General features: G+C 43.5%; 1 protein-coding gene across 13 annotated transcripts in view; it reads left to right on the top strand.

Annotated features, from left to right (window-relative positions):
* TENM3 (teneurin transmembrane protein 3) overlaps nucleotides 1-13,700 on the top strand; it is a 1,030,160-nt gene that overhangs the window by 124,517 nt on the left and 891,943 nt on the right. For all 13 annotated transcript variants that reach the window (XM_075860221.1, XM_075860218.1, XM_075860216.1 and 10 more), the window contains exon 2: nucleotides 8,653-8,716. The gene's annotated coding sequence lies outside the window, so the exon portion shown is untranslated. The remainder of the gene's footprint in view (nucleotides 1-8,652; nucleotides 8,717-13,700) is intronic.

The raw sequence follows: 13,700 nt of genomic DNA, 5'->3' as shown, positions 1-13,700 counted from the left end.
CTCGCATTTTGCGAGGCTTCTCTGACAGCCGTAAATTTTGAGCTGCTCTTCATTGAGTTCAATGAAGAACGGCTCAAATTACGTCTGAAAGAAGTGTCCTGCACTTCTTTTGACGAGGCTGTATTTTTACACGTCGTTGTTTGACAGCTGTCAAACGACGACGCGTAAATGACAGGTTGTCTGCACAGTACGTCGGCAAACCCATTCAAATGAATGGGCAGATGTGTTTGCCGACGTATTGTAGCCTTATTTTCAGACGTAAAACGAGGCATAATACGCCTCGTTTACGTCTGAAAATAGGTCGTGTGAACCCAGCCTTAAGCTCTGCAGATCAGCCAAAGACGCTTCTTGTTTAGTTTAAATAGTAAAATGTGAGACAACATTGTGGAGTCTTTTTGTAAAATTGTATGCCTTACATGCCTCAGTAAAATACACATGTAATTCTGCATTAGGTAATGGCCAAAACTAAAGATGTCTAGCACTCCTATAGAAAGGATGTCTTTTACTTGTTTTTCACCAATCTTGAGAAACACTGCCATGACAGCATAGTTTGTGGTTAAAATGCATGATTTATAGTGACCATGTAATGGGATAGAAAAATAAAATAATATTTATGATGTTGTTTGGGCCATTATACTGACTTTCCGATAGCTTGAATCTATCTGTGTTCATGGACAGCATAAAAAAATGTAGCATTATTCAGTGATTACTTGAACAAACATGCAAAGTACCAAAGAAGGCATAGCTTTTAATAAAAAAAATATACAATAAATGGTCTTTGCAAGTAGAGTCTAGCGATTTTAGATTTATGCTAATGAGTTGCTTAATGCCCAACTGGGCGTATTTTTACTTTAGACCAAGTGGGCAATGCACAAAGGACTGTATGACGCTGACCAATCAGCGTCATACACTCCTCTCCATTCATCTACTCAGCGCATAGGGATCCTACTAGATCCTTATGTGCTGTCTTATACTTACACATTAACAATACTGAAGTGTTTAGACAGTGAATAGACATTCCACGGAATGTCTATTCACAATCTCTGCACTTTGTTACTCTGTCTGTGGTAATTACAGCAGAGGAAGCGTGAGCTCACAAGATCTCGCTGTAAATGACAGGTTACAGCGAGATCACGCTTCCTCTGCTGTAACTACCACAGACAGAGTAATGAAGTGCAGAGATTGTGAATAGACATCCCGTGGAATGTCTATTCACTGTCTAAACACTTCAGTATTGTTAATGTGTTAGTATAAGACAGCACATAAGGATCTAGCAGGATCCCTATGCGCTGAGTAAATGAATGGAGAGGAGTGCAGGACGCTGATTGGTCAGCATCATACACTCCTCTGTACAACGCCCACTTGGTCTAAAGTAAAAATACGCCCAGTTGGGCATTAAGCAACTCATTAGCATAAATCTAAAATCGCTAATAAAGTGGTGAAAACAGATCGTTTTATTAAATAAAAAGCACCGCTGTCACCTACATTATAGCGCCGATCTCCTTATGTAGGAGATAGGGCACTTATAATGTGGTGACAGAGGCTCTTTAACTGTGCTGGTAACATCACTGGAAATCTTTTCATAGCATTTGATGTAGTCATAATGACTATTGAACCAGCTAAGCACTATTAGAGAATCTGATGAGAAATTATCTTTAAAAGATTTCAATAATGCAAAAAGTTGACTATGAGACAATGCTCAACAATTCAGTGAAATAGAGATAACCTAAATATGTTCTCTTTAATATCGGCTACTTTTCAGAAGTAAAATTGTTTCAAAAGTTCAGAATTTGATTTTACAACTGGGGCAAAATCCAAGAACATCTGTTCTTTCTTCTATAGATAGATCTATAGGCTTAACATGAGGACATGCTCTTTAAAACACAGTTTTCCTTATTCCTATTTTATTTCTGTCATCAAGTTAAGAGGATTAGTACAAAAGATGTAAAGCTGGTCAGATTATTTTTATTATTTTTTTTCATTTTTTTGAATATAGTGTGTAAAACGTTGATGAATTCCCATCACATTTACTATTATAGACAAATTATTGTTTGATATGGAAGTAGGGATTTGAATTTTTTTTTCCAAACAAAAGTGCAGATGAAATTATAAAAAGGGCATAAGACGTTTTATATATATTTTTGTTACTAAATGTAATGAATGACAGTAAAAAAAAAAAATATTCTTGTTATACGATTTATTTTACTGCTAGAGTTTTTTTTCTCTCACCAGTAGGGCTGCCTTTGTTACCTCTTTCTCCGGTAGAATCCCTTTTTCAACCCACAGGGCTTCCTGTCAGTCTTATCTTCTTTCAAGAAGTAAAAGGAAAGAAACGCTTACTCTAACCCCAGGTGCCAGAAGCTAATATTGCAATATATTATGTAGTGTTATTGGGAGAAGAGTTGGTCTGGCCAGGAGCCAGACAACAAGATAAATTGAAGAGTGCCCATACTCAGATGGTCACCTGTTTAGTTAAAAAACAAAAAATGATTATAACAGGTATACAATCATAAAAACAACATGTAATGTTGTGAAATTGCTCACGTAAAACATTTCTGTAATATATCAATTCATGAATAATATGTTATTTCTTATGAAGGCAGCAATATGAACATCAGCGTTGTAATTGTATGATGAGAGAGACATCCACTGAGTGGAAGTTCTCTTTAGTTGATGCTCTTTTGTTAGTGGGGTAACCCTAAGTTTTTGTTTGAAGTATGTTTATCCTGTTTTCACATTCCTTTCTCTGTCCCCCATGTGTGTGATGGTCCTTGTTTCATCTTGTCAGTCTCCAGCAAGTGTCACTCATTGCTAGGGAACAGGGTACTCTTGGTGATGGAGCAGTGAAGAGGTGCAGAGCTTCAGGTGACCATAGCAGTTGATGCTGATTAGTGCAGTGCCAGAGGGCCAGAGGGGATAAGTAGAGGAGGAGGCCAGGAGTTGGTTGACCGTTTGTCTGAAGTTTAGGAGGCTCCTGTATATGTTAGTTGAGCAGCCATAAAGTTTCACTCCTGAGAAATATGTAATGTACATTTGCGGTCAAGGGAAGATGGGATCCATGAAAGATAGTGTCGTAGTGGTCACTATGATGCACGAAAGTGCAAAGCGATTCCTCCACTAAGTGACTGGTGCAACCTCGCGCTAGGCGTACTGGTGTGCTAGGATATTGTTGAGGGAAGCCTTTCAAAGACCCATAGCGGTACGGTAGGACAGGATGCAGATCCGACAGTCACTTTGGCACGGCCGGCTTGGTGGGAACTCCTGTGGAGTCAAAATACCCGATCCTGGTTTAACTGGTTGCCGACACAGGACGGTAATACTCGTTCTGAGTGGCGGGTGCTTGCCGCATTAGGACTCGTCCTATGTGCCACACAATGCGCCGGCGAGATCAGGAGCAGGGCAGCAGCTGTAATGCACAGCCGCAGCCTAGCTCTAACAGCGGAGAGAAGAAAAACACCACCATTAACCCCTTGAATGCCGTGATCAAAGCTGACCATGGTATTCAAAGTGTAAATGAGAAGGGGACCTTCCTTTGATCGCATTACAGGGAATTCCTGTGTTGCGATCGAGGCCCATACTTTGTATGGCCAGACAGCCCAGGATCCATTGAAGGACATCATGTCTGACCATATTTCCTATTGTTTGGGTATACGGAGGTATGCCCTAACAACTGCCTATAGATATATGCTAGTACATTAAAGTTAAAAAATCTAAATGAAAAATCCCCAGATGGGATTAAAAAAAAAAGAAAAATTAATAATAAAATAAAAGTAATGTTAAATAAAAAAATCTGTAGAAAAATACACAGAAAGACACTTTTGTTTTACAATGAATAAACTTTACAAAACATAAGTCCCAAAACATAAAATAATATACACATATGTGGTATCGCCAGGACCCTAACAAGCTGTACAACAAATGTATAACATTATTTATGATGATCAGTGTATGGTGTAAAAAAAAAATATATGAAAACTGCAGCGGAACTGCTTTTTTTCTGCATTTATGCCAAAATATAAATGTATATAAATTAAACGACAATGTAAATGTACCAAAAAAATGGCTCCTACATAAAGTTCAACTCGTCCCACAAAAAACAAAGTCTCATACAGTTACGTCGAACAAAAATAAAAAAGTTATGAGCGCCGGGATGCAAAGAGAGAAATATAAAAAAATTGTACTGTCCTTAAGGCCAAAATTGCCTATGTCCTTAAGGGGTTAAAGACTGCTCTACTGTGTTCTTAAAGAAATTTGTTCAACTGCAACATCTGTGTTATACTGGGTAACCCCTCTAACACTTTTACACTGGGCAATTATCATTTCTGAATGCTTGTAATGAGAACTGCACAAAAAGTTCAACGATAAATGATCAAACTATTGTAAATGGATTGTTCATACCTAAAAAACATTGTTGCTTGTGATGGTAAAAGTAAATTATACTAGTAGCAACATTTATATTTGCAACAGAGGTAACCATAAGGATGCCTGTCAAGTGGAGGAAACTTCTACACAAAAATCCCTCTGATAGAATACGTTTTCAAACCACCAACTATTTATTAGTGGTTTGAGAAATGAATCTGTGTAAACGGACCCTTAGTGTGTTTGACTCCATTAGGCAGGAATTATCTTCTAATGATATAATACACTGATAGTGGGACATACTGGAAGGGGATATCGACAGCTACTAGTTAAAGATTTTCTTCAGGACTATAACATTGATGGTGTTCCCTTCATTTTTTTAGCTAGTCACAGCAGTTTGTCCTTATAAATGGCTGTGCCTGGTACTGCAGTGCGACCCATTCACGTGACGGGCATTAGCTCCAGTACCATGCACAGCTGCTTCTCTGGTAGATAAGCTGCTGTGCCGGTGCAAATAATGAAGGGGACGTGGTGCTCGCTAAGAACAACGGCCCCTTCGTAGTGCTGATCGGTAAGTGGCCGGAACGTCGGACCACCACCGTTCAATTATTCATGGCCTATTGTAAGGTCAAGCTATCAATCTCAATGTCCCAGAGAATCCCTTTAAGACTTGGTATAGTATTACTTTAAACCATTGTATAGGCAGAATATAATAAAACTATATAAGCATACATACAGTATGTAGTATTATCTGGGGGAGGGGGAGCCAGCAGTTTGAGAACCTTCATCTCACTAAAAGTGACTGCTTACAAGTAAATGAAGTTACAGATTTCATGCTGGGCTGATTTTATTATATTCACAAATAATATGAAGACTACACCACTGGATACCAACAATGTGCTGTATTTAACAAATCATGGGTAACATTTCAGACACATAGTACCTTTTAAAAACTCATATTATGTTTCCTTAGCTTTATGATAATACAAAATTATATTACAATTTAAAGCTTAACAATTTGAAGTTGAAAACCTAAAATTTATATGTCATCGCTTTTAGCCAGAACAACCCACTCCTCCATATCATATACACATGGGTGTAGGGAGATGTTTTGGGATTTTCACACTGTAGACTTTTTTGAACTACCCATTTTTCCTCAAAGGGGTTGTCCAGTCATAAGAAATGAATGGCCTATCCTCAGGATAGGCATCAACATCTAAAAGATGGCGGGTCAGACCCCTGGCACTCCCACCTATAAGCTGTTTTGAAGGGGTTGCGGTGCTCATACGAGCACTGCTTCCCCTTCATTACTGTCACTGCTTGGACTCTGAGTCGCCAACACACTTGTAGTGGCGGTTCACAGAATTATTTACTTAAATGGGAAAAGGCTATAATACTAAGAACCGCCGCTACAAGTGTATCGGTGATTCACAGTATGAGCAGGTAAGGAATGACGGGGAAGAAGCTCGTACAAATGCTGCGGCTCTTTACAAACAACTGATCGGCGATGGTACTGAGAGTCAGACCCCATGGATCAGATATTGATGCCTATTCTTAGTATAAGTCATACATTTCTTATGACTGGACAACCCCTTTAAAACAGCCCTACAGTGTTAAGGCATTATCAAACAAATAATGATTGGGGGAACAAGTGTACGTGATCATTATTGTCGTGTGTAAACATGGCAGCGATCAGCCCACAAATGAGCAAATTCTCATTTGTCGGCTGATAGGATCTTTAGTGCGGGCAGAAAATTTTTTGCTTGTGGCCATCACATCTCCCTGTGTAAATTGGGGATGGGCTGCTGAAAAGATGCAAATGTATGAGGATGACAATTCTTTTATATTTATACTCCGTTATAGCAGCTAAATGTGAATTCTTATAGGGAGGAGTGCATTGTGGGAGTTCATATGATAGTTACACAGTTAGGTTATTTCCGCATGTACCAGTGATGGTGCAGGAGAAAATATAGCAGAAAATGCATGTAAATGTGTTAGAAGGATAGTAGGTGAGTTGGAGAGGCAGCTGAAATGAATGAGGAATAAACCACTACAAAGATATAGCCAATATACATGCACTGCACACCCCAAAAAATGTGGCCGAATAAACAGAAAAATAGATAGTAATCTCATTCTACCTTTATTAAAGAAATTGTGAACAAAAGCAAACAATCATAAAACTGTAATGTACAGTGGAGCAATCCCCATGATATGGGAAAATAATCCAAGGAACGCAGCTACAAAACGCCCAAAACTGCCTCCTGTCTCCCAGGCGAAAAAAAAGAGACATGCTCTTTCTTCCCGCAGTTCCCTCGCAGACTCCCATTGAAATCAATGGGAGGAAGAGACAGCATTTATCGTAGCGTTTTTTTTTGCCCACAGCGCTCAATGGCCGCGGCCGAAAAACAGCAAAAAACCCAGCGAAAACTGTGCAGGCAGGTCAAAATCTGCCTCAAAATCCCTGGAGATAGTTTGAGGCAGATTTTTTTCTGCCTGCAAAACACTAAAACACTAAACACTAAAAATCCCTGGAGATAGTTTGAGGCAGATTTTTTTCTGCCTGCAAAACACTAAAACACTAAACACTAAAACACTAAAAGTGTGAACAGGGCCTAAATTGTCAACAGGAAAAGAAGGTACCTGATAAATGTGAAAAAGAGGAATCCTAAGGCCGAATTCAGACAAACGTGGGGATACTCAGACATGAAAAACGGAACAACATAGTACATGTTCTATTTTTCAATGGACCCTTCACACTGTCCATTGAAACAACAGCCGTGTGAATGGCCCCATTGAAATAAATGCGTCCATGTAACGGCCGTTGTTTTAACGGACGTATACGTACCACGGTCGCCTGAATTCGGCCATAGGAAGATGACTAGATCGGCGATACAAAGTGGGGCTGGTTGGTGAGGATGCTGCCAGGTATTATTTTTTATTATACTCAGTGGTCTTATATTGGAGTGGGACTGAAGTGATGACAATCTTTGTATAGTGCTATGGCATACGTTGGCGCTATATAAGCAACAGGAAATAAAAAAATATTTTTCAATGTCCAAACTTTTGTCACACAAAATTGGAGCCCAGTTAAAGTCGGCCATCGGCATGTTTATGATGACTGGAATACTATAACCCAACTTCTTTTATCAGGAAAAACAGGTGGCAGATTGGTTGATTTTGTGTCCAGATAAACTGCACCAGGGTCACTTATTAACATGCCTGTTTGACTGACAATGAACTTATGTCCATGGTCAACTTTAGACAAGTCAGAGTAGATGTATTGCTTGTTCCTATTTTATACTAAGAAAATGTCGCTGACAAAGTTGTAATTGAGACATTCATCAAATATGTGACGTGTCCCTGTAAAAATAATAAATGTATTTATTTGGGATTATAAGATATCTGCATATAGTGGGGGCAGACACAGGAAGCAGGGGTCCCCAGTGCAAGAACGGTATATGGGCCCCTTAGTTTTGAATAGCCCAGCATTGAGCACACACTTACATCTCTGTAGCAATTTACCAGTATTAGTCAGCTTTGAAATTCATTATATGCAATCTAATAGACAGTAAAAAGCAGCTTTTAAGAAGACAATGGGCCCCTGGGCCCCTTTACTTTCTGTGCAACTGCAGTGGCTGCACATATGGTATGTCCCCCTGGCATATGGACTCAAGATGTAAAAATAATAGACTGCGCAATATACTTACCTTACTGACTCACAGCGTCACCATAGTGCGTCCCTTATCGCTCCAGTTTTTCTCCCATACATGCAGATATTATGTCTATAGTGACATCACCGTTGTATTAAATTAATGGCCATGGTGGTGGCTTTGTCTCAATAGGTAGAAGTAGGAGGCCCAAAAGCCCTTTTGGCCCTTAAGACACTAGTATTCTTAATAGTTCATGGTAGGTGGGGGGCCCTGTTAAAGGTTTCATATTAGGCTCTAGGAGCTATAAGTTACATCTTGCTTCCCAGTAAAAGGAGTATACGAAACCTGTGCTCCATCCTGATGCATGATGGGAGTGAAATTTAGAATAATGAAAAATTTTATTTACCGAACTCTACTGTCATCAAAATATGTCTTTACCATTTAACTTATTAATGATAATTTTAACATTGAAGTTATATGATTTGTAACTGTAATTGCTCCTTAACGTCCATAATTAATTAGAGCTAAAGATTACAATCCATTTTTTATGTGCATTTTGCTTTGCTTAAGTCTTATGTGTGTCAATACGTAAATATCAATTCAGATTTATGCTAAAAAAAAAATCTGTTTTCTCTTTTCTTAGAATCAAAGTGATGATTAATTTCCATGACTGTGTAAACCGTCACTGAAAACAACCTGCATCAAAGGTAAGGAATCTGCCTGACAAGCTTCTTACTTGTGAAACATCCAAAACAAATGGAATAAATGGAGACCTGCATGTTGTCTTTGGATGATTATTTTTACATCATCTTTCATTACAAAAAAATAACAAAAATGCAATTGAAATGATGCCTCAGGTAAATAGTACACATATTATCTTAAGCACTGTGATATAATTATGCATTTCTAATTAGTAGCCCTATAGTAGACCTATGTATTCACTTATCAATATACTAGTCCTACTGTAATGGCAGGAAGGAGGTGAAGGGAAAGTGAGCCCTAATCTACCCACCGCCCTGTCCCTGCCTACTTGCAACGACCCGCCCTAGGCGACGAGGTACAACTGGGCGGCGGTCCCTACGCTGGCTAAGTGCACAGGAAGACAAACAGGGAACACGCAAGGGAAGGGGCAGTAGCCACGGAACGCCACGAGGAAACGGGGCGGCGAACGAACAGTCAGGACCAGGACGAAGTGAGTACACCCGAGCGGACACGGAGACAGAAGCAAGCCAGGGCAAGCAAAGCAGGTCAAGCAGAACTGCAGCAAGGCAGAAGCACGGCAGAAGCAGGCTGGAGCAAGCAGCAGTGGGGCCAGGAATCCAAAAGAATTACAAGCACTGAGGGAGAGCACAGGGCAGGTAATAAAGGGCAGGGGGCGGAGCTAACTCCGAGAGACCAGGCCGCGATAGGCTCTCCCACTCCTGAGCCTGCCACCCTGGTTGGTGGGAGAAGGTGTCAGTCGAACAGGTCTGGCCTCAGGTGTGGATTGATTAATCCCAGGAGTGTAGCTAGATGAAGTACCTGGCAGATCCCTAACAGTACTCCCCCTTTTATGAGGGGCCACCGGACCCTTACTAAGGGGACCCGGTTTAGTGGGGAAGAGGAGGTGGAACCTCCTGATCAATACCCCAGCGTGAACATCACGGGCAGGTACCCAAGTCCTCTCCTCCGGCCCGTATCCTCTCCAATGGACCAGGTACTGGAGGGAGCCCTGGACCATCCTACTGTCCATAATCTTGGCCACCTCGAATTCCACCCCCTCAGGGGTGAGAACGGGAACAGGAGGTATCCTCGAGGGGGACCAGGACGGGGAGCAGCGTTTAAGGAGGGAGGCATGGAAGACGTCATGTATGCGAAAGGATGGGGGGAGCTCCAGACGGAAGGATACAGGGTTGAGGACTTCAATGATCTTATAAGGTCCAATAAATCGGGGAGCAAACTTCCTGGACGGGACCTTAAGGCGCAAGTTCCTGGACGACAACCAGACCAAATCCCCGACGACAAACCGGGGGTTAGCAGAACGTCTACTATCCGCCTGAATCTTTTGTGCGCTCTGGGACGCCTCTAGGTTCTTCTGAACCTGGGCCCAGACAGTGCACAGTTCCCGATGAACCTCCTCTACCTCAGGATTATTGGAACAACCAGGGGAGACGGAGGAGAACCTAGGGTTAAACCCGAAATTACAGAAAAACGGGGAGACCCCTGACGAGTTACTGACCCGGTTATTCAGGGAAAATTCAGCAAGGGGAAGGAATGAGACCCAATCGAATTGACAGTCAGAGATGAAACACCTTAAATATTGTTCCAGGGATTGGTTGGTCCTTTCCGTTTGGCCATTGGTTTCGGGATGGAAGGCGGAGGAGAAGGACAGATCAATCTCCAACTTTTTACAAAAAGCTCTCCAAAATAAGGAAACAAATTGTACCCCTCTGTCAGAAACGATATTGACTGGGGCCCCATGGAGACGCAGGATGTGTTTCACAAACAAAGAAGCTAACGTCTTGGCGTTAGGTAGCTTCTTAAGGGGCACAAAGTGGCACATCTTGCTGAAGCGGTCGACTACCACCCACACCACCGACTTGCCCTGAGATGGAGGCAAATCGGTGATAAAATCCATGGAGATATGGGTCCAAGGTCTCTGGGGAATGGGCAAGGAACGTAGTAGGCCCGCAGGTCGGGACCTAGGGGTTTTGGACCTAGCGCAAACCTCACAAGCGGCGACGTAAGCCCTAACATCTTTAGGCAACCCAGGCCACCAATAGTTTCTGGTAATGAGGTGTTTGGTGCCCAAGATGCCAGGATGACCGGATAGAGCGGAGTCATGGTTTTCCCTGAGTACCCTCAGCCGGTATTGCAGGGGAACAAACAGTTTGTCCCCAGGGACGTTCCCGGGAGCTGCACCCTGATCAGCCGCGATATCAGAAGCTAAATCAGAATCCGTGGCAGAGACGATTATACCAGGGGGTAAAATACAAGCGGGATCCTTCTCGGAAGGAGGATTGGCCATGAAACTACGTGACAGAGCGTCAGCCTTAATATTCTTGGACCCAGCCCTATAGGTAACCAAAAAATTAAATCTGGTAAAGAATAGTGCCCACCGAGCTTGTCTAGGATTAAGCCTCCGGGCCGATTCTAGGAAAACCAGATTCTTGTGATCCGTAAGGACCGTTACCTGGTGTCTGGCCCCCTCCAGGAAGTGCCGCCACTCCTCAAAAGCCCATTTAATGGCTAGAAGTTCGCGGTTGCCAATATCATAGTTACTCTCCGTGGGCGAAAACTTCCTAGAGAAGTAAGCACAGGGGCGGAGATGGGTGAGGGAGCTGGTACCCTGGGACAGGACGGCCCCCACTCCCACCTCGGAGGCGTCAACCTCCACAATAAATGGCTCCTCTTGGTTGGGCTGAATCAGCACGGGGGCCGAGATAAAGCACTTCTTGAGAGTCTCAAAGGCCTGGACGGCCTCAGGGGGCCAATGGAGGACATCGGCACCCTTGCGGGTAAGGTCCGTAAGAGGCTTAGCGACGACCGAGAAGTTGGCAATAAATCTCCTGTAATAGTTGGCGAACCCTAAAAAACACTGTAACGCCTTAAGGGAGGCAGGTTGGACCCATTCCGCCACAGCTTGAACCTTGGCAGGGTCCATGCGGAATTCATGAGGAGTGAGGATTTGCCCTAAAAATGGTATCTCCTGTACCCCAAAGACACATTTTTCAGTCTTAGCAAACAGATTATTCTCCCGAAGGACCTGGAGCACCTTCCTGACATGCTCCACGTGGGAGGACCAGTCCTTGGAAAACACCAGTATGTCATCAAGGTACACAACAAGAAAATTACCCAGGTACTCTCTCAGGATTTCATTAATAAAATTCTGGAAGACAGCAGGGGCATTACACAACCCAAAGGGCATGACCAGGTATTCGAAATGACCCTCGGGTGTGTTGAACGCAGTTTTCCACTCATCCCCCTCTTTGATGCGGATAAGGTTATATGCCCCCCGTAGATCGAACTTAGAAAACCATTGGGCTCCCTGAACCTGATTAAAAAGATCCGGAATCAAAGGAAGTGGGTACTGGTTCCTTACGGTGACCTTATTCAGGTTACGATAATCAATGCACGGCCTAAGACCACCATCCTTCTTCCCCACGAAGAAGAAGCCAGCACCTACAGGAGAAGTCGAGGGGCGAATGAAACCCTTGGCCAGGCATTCTTGGATATACACCCTCATCGCTTCACGTTCAGGACATGAAAGATTAAATATCCTACCCTTAGGAAGCTTGGCACCAGGCACCAAATCGATAGCGCAATCGTAATCTCTATGGGGGGGCAACACCTCGGAGGCCTCCTTAGAAAACACATCGGCGAAGTCCTGAACAAACTCAGGAAGTGTGTTTACCTCCTCCCGGGGAGAAATAGAGTTAACAGAAAGACATGACATCAGACATTCATTACCCCATTTGGTGAGATCCCCAGTATTCCAATCAAACGTGGGATTATGCAACTGCAACCAGGGAAGGCCTAAAACCAGATCAGACGATAATCCCTGCATCACCAGTACAGAGCACTGCTCCAAATGCATGGAGCCAACCAGGAGTTCAAAAACAGGAGTATGCTGAGTAAAATAACCATTAGCAAGGGGTGTTGAGTCGATTCCTACTACAGGGATAGGATAAGGTAAATCAATACAAGGCATCTTTAGAGACATAGCAAATTCCACAGACATGATATTAGCAGATGAGCCAGAATCCACGAAAGCACTGCCCGTGGCAGACCGGCCAGCAAACGAGACCTGAAAGGGAAGCAAAATTTTATTGCGTTTCACATTAACGGGAAATACCTGTGCGCCCAAGTGACCTCCCCGATGATCACTTAGGCGCGGAAGTTTTCCGGCTTCTTATTCTTGCGCCTGGGACAGGTGTTCAGTAGATGCTTGTCGTCCCCACAGTAGAAGCAGAGACCATTCATTCTGCGAAACTCCCTACGTTGTCGAGGGGACATGGAGGCCCCGAGTTGCATAGGTACCTCCGAGTCCTCCGTGGAGGGGCGAGGAGACGGGACCTCGGGGGGAATCGCAGAAAAGTCAGAGGGGAGCACACTGAAGCGTTCTAGCTGACGTTCCCTGAGACGTCGGTCAAGTCGTACTGCTAGGGCCATAACCTGGTCAAGGGAGTCAGGCGAGGGGTAGCTAACCAGCAGATCCTTCAGGGCGTCAGATAATCCTAACCTAAACTGGCACCTTAGGGCCGGATCGTTCCACTGAGAAGCTACGCACCACTTCCTAAAATCAGAACAGTATTCCTCAACCGGTCTTCTACCCTGACGTAAGGTCACCAGCTGACTCTCGGCTAAAGCAGTCCTGTCAGTCTCGTCGTAAATGAGTCCGAGGGCAGAGAAAAAACGATCAACAGAGGAAAGTTCAGGGGCGTCAGGAGCCAAGGAGAAGGCCCACTCTTGGGGCCCTTCCTGGAGTCGGGATATGATGATACCCACCCGCTGGTTCTCGGAACCTGAGGAGTGGGGCTTTAGGCGGAAATACAGTCTGCAACTCTCCCGGAAGGAGAGAAACGTCTTACGGTCCCCTGAAAACCGGTCAGGTAACTTGAGGTCGGGTTCTAGAGGTGAGGTGAGGGGTACTACTAAAGCAGCGTCACCCTGATTGACCCTTTGGGCCAGGGCCTGGACCTGTAGGGAGAG

This window comes from Rhinoderma darwinii, chromosome 1 (genome assembly GCF_050947455.1).
Source record: "Rhinoderma darwinii isolate aRhiDar2 chromosome 1, aRhiDar2.hap1, whole genome shotgun sequence".
NCBI classification, from domain to species: domain Eukaryota; kingdom Metazoa; phylum Chordata; class Amphibia; order Anura; family Rhinodermatidae; genus Rhinoderma; species Rhinoderma darwinii.
This window is presented reverse-complemented; position numbering and strand designations above follow the sequence as displayed.